The 6,537-nt window shown below is 38.0% G+C and overlaps 1 long non-coding RNA gene across 1 annotated transcript; it reads right to left on the minus strand.

Annotated features, from left to right (window-relative positions):
* Positions 1–47: 47 nt before the first annotated feature.
* On the minus strand, positions 48–2,992 carry LOC123956856. Its single transcript, XR_006821657.1, has 3 exons — positions 2,613–2,992; positions 1,835–1,916; positions 48–147 (listed from the first exon to the last, which is right to left on the minus strand). It is a non-coding gene; the product is annotated as an uncharacterized LOC123956856 (long non-coding RNA).
* Between the last annotated feature and the right edge of the window lie 3,545 nt (positions 2,993–6,537).

Below are 6,537 nucleotides of genomic sequence, written 5' to 3' on the forward strand. Positions count from 1 at the left end.
TGTGTCAGAAAACAGTAAAGCACATTACCTGTAAGTATTCTTTGAGTCTTTTTCTGAATTTTACTCTTGGTCCAATTTTAGGGATCAAGCCACTGATACTGCCTGAATCTCCAAGACTTAGAAAAGTCTCCTTGTCAATGCCTTCATCTGAAATTGAGGAATAAAAAAACTGAAATGACATTAACATTTTATTTAGAGATTTAGTGTTACAGATATTAACCTTTACTATCTGATTCACGGGGTTGGCAGACGGCCGGTAGCCTGCTTAATAATTCTATATAATATAATTCTATATTAGGCCTATTATTAGGGCTTGACACGTTAACGTAACGCCAACAACTATTTTATCGCACGTTAACACAACTTTTATTATTATTATTTTGAAGGTCCATTGCTCACTGACTCTGAATACACATACAGTCAAACCATGGGTCACAGGAGGGATGAGATGTTGATCAGCCTGCAAATCATCCACCCAAACAAACAGCGGAGGGAGGCTTTGGCAGACTACGCTGGATGCAGCGTGTGAGAGGTAGACAAAAACAAGACAAGCAATCAAATGCCATTGTGAAGTGGATAGCTACACACGCATGCTGATTAGTAGGCCTCTTGGGGAAGATGTCGGTCTTAGGAACGTTCCTAAAATCACAGCATAGTCACTTGCCCCGCGGGGTAGCTCTTTGCTCCGGTGAACAGGGGACAAGTGCTCCGTGAGTAAACGGCAGGCGCTCTATGGATAGTAACCATGGCAATGGCTCCTGTGTAGCCTATTTAACTTAAGTTAAAATTATACATAACTTTACCTGATAGGCCTTCATCTAGTTTTGATGTCCTATTTAGTAAACAGGAATAGATTGTGGAAACTCACAAACAGCCTCTTTTCCAATTATTTGTACAGTTCAAGACAATTCAACAGCGGGCAGGCATGTGCGTGAGGCAAGCACTTCACCTCACTCTAACAGGGACACTTGCTACTGAACATAGACTGTTTATGCTGCTCCCTGATAAAAGAAAAATGTTTCTGCTGATACCTGTTCAGAAAAAACAAGGAAACAGATTTATATAGGTAAACCTGTTACTCAGAAGGTGCCATGTTATGATCGTGGCTCTTTAACAAGCTATAAAAGGTAACGCCCTGGCAGTTGCAAATAGCTTTGGTTATATTTTTGATTTGATTACAATGTGTTTAATGTTTTAGTTGAGATCTACAAGAAATATTTTATTGCTACTGTGTAAAGGGAATACCTCTGCTAAAATGCACCTTATTTGTTTGAAGTGTTTGCAAACCACGTTAGTGCACTTTTGTGTATATAGCAGTACATTTAAATTACGCATTACATTTAAGTACATTTAAGTGCGCAATTCACTACTTTGGAATTCATTATTCAATTTTGCGTATACCTATGCGATTAATCACGATTAACCATGCGATTAAGTGTGTGTGTGTGTGTGTGTGATGTCTGGGTGATGCACTGGTGAGTTAAATCCCTCTTATAAAGAAAGGTATATCATAATGTTATAAAAGTATTAATGTAGAAAACCTTGCACACTGTAGGAAATGCTATTTATGTACACTTGGTCACTCCTGTGTTCAGAACAGTCCACAGACTACCGTCTGTCTGTCATCAGATGTCTTAAAAATGACCCTAATTTTTTGGGTCAATTTTCTGAATTGTTATATTTTGTGCTGCTGGAGATGAGTATAAACCTGTTTAATATTCATAACAGTTACCTAACTTATACAAAAAACAATATGTTATCATTGTGCTGCAATTTCACTCTCATTACTTGAAGACATAACCACGTCCAGCAAAGCAGAATGGTAATACAGTACCTTCAAATCTCTGCATGAAATCACTGAAGCCCCATTCAGTTAATTTGTCCCGGACAAAATCAGGTGACTCCATGAAAACCTACTGTAAAAATGGTTAACAATTAAAATTGATTGGTTAATATTACTAATAAAAATAGTAAAGTATTATTGACTTGTATTTTTTTATATTCTTCTACACTGAACAAAATTATAAACACAACACTTTTGTTTTTGCCCCCATTCATCATGAGCTGAGCTCAAAGATCTAAGACTTTCTCTATGTACACAAAAGGCCTATTTCTCTCAAATATTGCTCACAAATCTGTCAAAATCTGTGTCGAGATAACCCATCCACCTCACAGGTGTGGCATATCAAGATGCTGACGAGACAGCATGGATATTGCATAGGTGTGCCTTAGGCTGGCCACAATAAAAGGCCACTTGAAAATGTGCTACATGTACATGTTTTTATAAAGTTTAACAGATTAACAGATTGAAAGGGTTGTACAGTTACTAAATTGTCCTCATTCAGCTGATTTATAGATGTCATTCACATTCAGGATTTTATGACAACTTCCTTTACTGTTCAGAAGAACCACGTCTACTGTGTGTTGTCTTGTATAAGAACAGAAACACAATTTTATTATCATACATGCCATTATTAACCAAAAATCTGCATAACCACCATTTATTATTTTTAAAGCAGAATATAATGTAAAATATTTAACATAATGAATCAATGACAACAATATAGTTATATTAATTAATAACAATTAATAACTAATCAATATGTACTTACATTTAGTTTTTTCCACTTTTGACCTCAACTTAATCCTCTCTTCTGATGCTGTGGATCCTTTGGACTCTTTTATAAAAACTGTCCCCTCCCTTCGCTGACAGAGATCACATGGTTTAATAAATCTTACAGCTGCTATAACCGACAATATAACAAAGGCTTTGATAAACAGGTTAGACAATGTTGATTTGAGGTTAGAAATGCTTTGGGGACATTTTGAGCCTAAACTTGCTGTCAGAGAATACAACCTTTTCGAAGTATCATGCCATTATCTGTAAGAAAGCTTAGAGGATGAGTTCTTTGACCAGTGCTTATAAAAAGTGGCTCTACTTCAATATTTCAATATACAAATAAACAACTTGCTGGTGCACAGTATCTACAGCAGCTTACAGCTTCCACGCACACAAAACAGATCATGAATCTTTAGTTTTGTCTTTTAGTAAAGCTGTGTTGTGTTGAAATTGTTCCTTCATGTGTACACATCATTTATAACTTACTGTTGCACAATATCAATTTCAGCTTATTCACCATAGCACACACCCAAAACAGGCAAATCCATGCGAACAGTCAAAATCATGCAAACATAATGCAAACTGTTTGTCCTGAAGACAAACTAACCCTCATATAAGGTCACCCACACCCACACATAATTTGTGTGTTGGTGCCTGATATCACAGAATGATGTTCTTTCTCTCTGTGATCTCACTTTTCTTTCTATAGCTACTAGTTCATTTTCATGTTCATTTGTAGCTGTTAAAATTCAACATTAATTATTAATTAATATTAATGTAAAAGTTTTCATATAAAAAAAAGACTAGAATAGTCTGAAAAAGTTATATTTGTGTTGCAGACTTTTTTTTTTATTGTTTTACAATTGTACCCCATTAATCATCTCACAACCCTAATCATTCAATTCAAAAAAGTTACTCCTCAACCAGCTAACAGTAAAATGCTACTTTCACACTGTTGCATCAGTATTAAGAATTTAATAAAGTACATATTAATACATCAGTCAGTATCTTTTACATTTGATACATTTAATAGCTCATAGCTCATGATTCAAAGTAATGATTACTTTTAGACAATATTTGACCAGACCAGTAAAATAAAGATGCAACATACACCTGGACAAAAGGACTCTCCACGGAAGTTGAACTTTATTATTTGTAACCCACAAAAGACTATCCACGAATATGCATTTTTACATTTGTGTTTTGGAAAATGATATCTACATAAATATTTCCCACAGGGTGTGACGTACTGCTGACGTATTGCGGTAAGCGTGTCGACTCATTTTCGTTTCCGGTGGTTGTGTGTTGGTACCGTGTTGTGCTGCTCTCGCTAAATACCAGTTACATTTGTTAGATTACAGCGGCCAACTGTCCGCTAAACAGTTATTCTTACAGTAATTTTGCCTAAGCACTCACAGTTCTTTCCATCTTTTAGTGACTGCTGTTCAATCTCATACTTGTTCTAAAGTTTTGGTAGCTGACGCTACAGTACTTTAGCTTAGCCGTTAGCGACTTTAGCTTAGTAGCTAACGATGGCTTCTCCTTCTCTCTCTCTCTCTCTCCTACTTTCTCCTGCTCGGTGTGTCAGATGTTCAGTTACTCCTCTGCCTCCTTTAGCAGTAATGGTACGTGTAATAAGTGTAGTTTATTTTTAGACATGGAGGCGAGGCTCAGTGATTTAGAAGTCCGGCTCCGCACCTTGGTAGATCAGTCTTTAGCTACTGTAGCTAGCCAGTCCCCGGTAGTCGGACTGAGTTAGCCTGTGGTAGCTGTCCCCCGGGATCTCCTGTGCAGCCAGGAAGGGGGGGAGGGGGAGGGGGTCTTATTTGAAACTGCTGGCTAAGGATAAACGTAAATACAGTAAGATTGTTATTCACGTCGGCGGTAATGACTCCCGGTTACACCAATCGGAGGTAACTAAGGTTAATGTTGAGTCGGTGTGTACATGTGCAAAGACAATGTCGGACACCGTAGTTTTCTCTGGACCTCTGCCAAATCTGACCAGTGATGACATGTATAGCTGCATGTTGTCATTCCGCCGCTGGTTGTCAAGGTGGTGTCCAGAAAAACGATGTGGGCTTTGTAGATCATTGGCAGACTTTCTGGGGAAGACCTGGTCTGATCCGGAGAGACGGCATCCATCCCACTTGGGAAGGAGCAGCTCTCATTTCTAGAAATCCATGACAACCCAGAGTTGACCAGGAGGCAGAGTCGCAGTCTAACACACTTTTCTGCACTTCTTTTTCAGCAGTTACCCACCCAAAACCCTACGCAGAGTCGCAGTCTAACACACTTCTCTGCTCCTCCATTTCAGGAGTTACTTAGTGAAAATCCTATAGTGACGGTGTCTGCCCCCCGACCATTGAAATTATTTAAATCAAAGGTAAACAGAAGAGGAGCTGTACATAAAAACCTCATAAAAATTAAAACCACAAGAGTAATAGTGCAAAACAATAGGAAAATTAAATGTGGACTCTTAAACATCAGATCTCTCTCTTCTAAAGGTGTACTAGTAAATGAACTAATATCAGATTATGATATTGATTTATTTTGTCTTACTGAAACCTGGCTGGGTGATAGAGAATATGTTAGCCTAAATGAATCCACCCCTCCCAGTCATATTAATACTCACATTCCTCGAGGCACAGGCCGAGGAGGTGGAGTTGCAGCTATCTTCGACTCTGGCCTACTAATCAGCTCTAAACCTTAACTAAACTATAACTCATTTGAAAGCCTTGTTCTTAGTCTTTCGCACCCAAGTTGGAAATCACTGCAACCAATTCTCTTCGTTATAGTGTACCGATCACCTGGCCCATACTCTGAATGAGTTTTTGTCAACTTTAGTCCTTAAAACGGACAAAGTTATTATTGTAGGGGATTTTAATATTCATGTGGATGTTGAGAATGACAGCTTCAGTACTGCGTTTATCTCTGTTAGATTCCATTGGCTTCTCTCAGAGTGTTCATGAACCGACTCACTGTTTTAACCACACCCTCGACCTTGTTCTGGTATATGGTATTGAAATTGAACATTTAATAGTGTTCCCACAGAATCCCTCTTTATCCGACCACTTTTTTTATAACTTTTGAGTTTGTATTGCTGAACTACACGCCATTGGGCAAAAATTTCTATACAAGATGTCTGTCTGATAGTGCTGTAGCTAAATTTAAGGATGCAATTCCATCAGCTCTAAATTCATCATCTAGTCACAAAGTAACGGAGGACTCCTATGCTAATTTCAGTCCCTCCCAAATCGATCATCTTGTTGATAGTGCTGCAGGCTCGCTGCGAATGACACTCTGAAAAAGAAAATAATAATAAAATAATAAAACAAAGACTGTTAGCTCCATGGTATAATACTGAAACTCGCAAATTAAAGCAAATATCGCGGAAACTTCAGAGGAATTGGCGTTCCACCAAACTGGAAAATTTTCGTTTAATTTGGCAACATAGTCTTAAAACTAGAAAGGTCCTCCGTTATGCCAGAGCAGCGTACTACTCGTCATTAATAGAGGAAAATAGGAACAACCCCAGGTTTCTTTTCAGCACTGTAGCCAGGCTGAAAGAGAGTCTCTATTGAGCCAAGTATTCCCATAGCTCTCAGTAGTTACGACTTCATGAGCTTCTTTAATGATAAAATTCTAACTATTAGAAACAAAATTCACCAAGACCTGCCCTCAACTGGCACCAACTTATCTCTAAACTCAGGAACCTTAAAAACAGCTGTAGAACCAGATACATGTTTAGACTGTTTTGCTTCCCTCAATCTTTACCAACTAACTTCAATAATTTCTTCATCTAAACCATCAACCTGCCTTTTAGACCCCATCCTGACTAGGTTGCTTAAAGATGTTTTACCCTTAGTCAGCACTTCTATACTAGATATGATCAATCTATCTTTATCAACAGGCTATGT

The sequence above is a fragment of the Micropterus dolomieu genome, linkage group LG02 (assembly GCF_021292245.1).
Source record: "Micropterus dolomieu isolate WLL.071019.BEF.003 ecotype Adirondacks linkage group LG02, ASM2129224v1, whole genome shotgun sequence".
NCBI lineage: Eukaryota > Metazoa > Chordata > Actinopteri > Centrarchiformes > Centrarchidae > Micropterus > Micropterus dolomieu.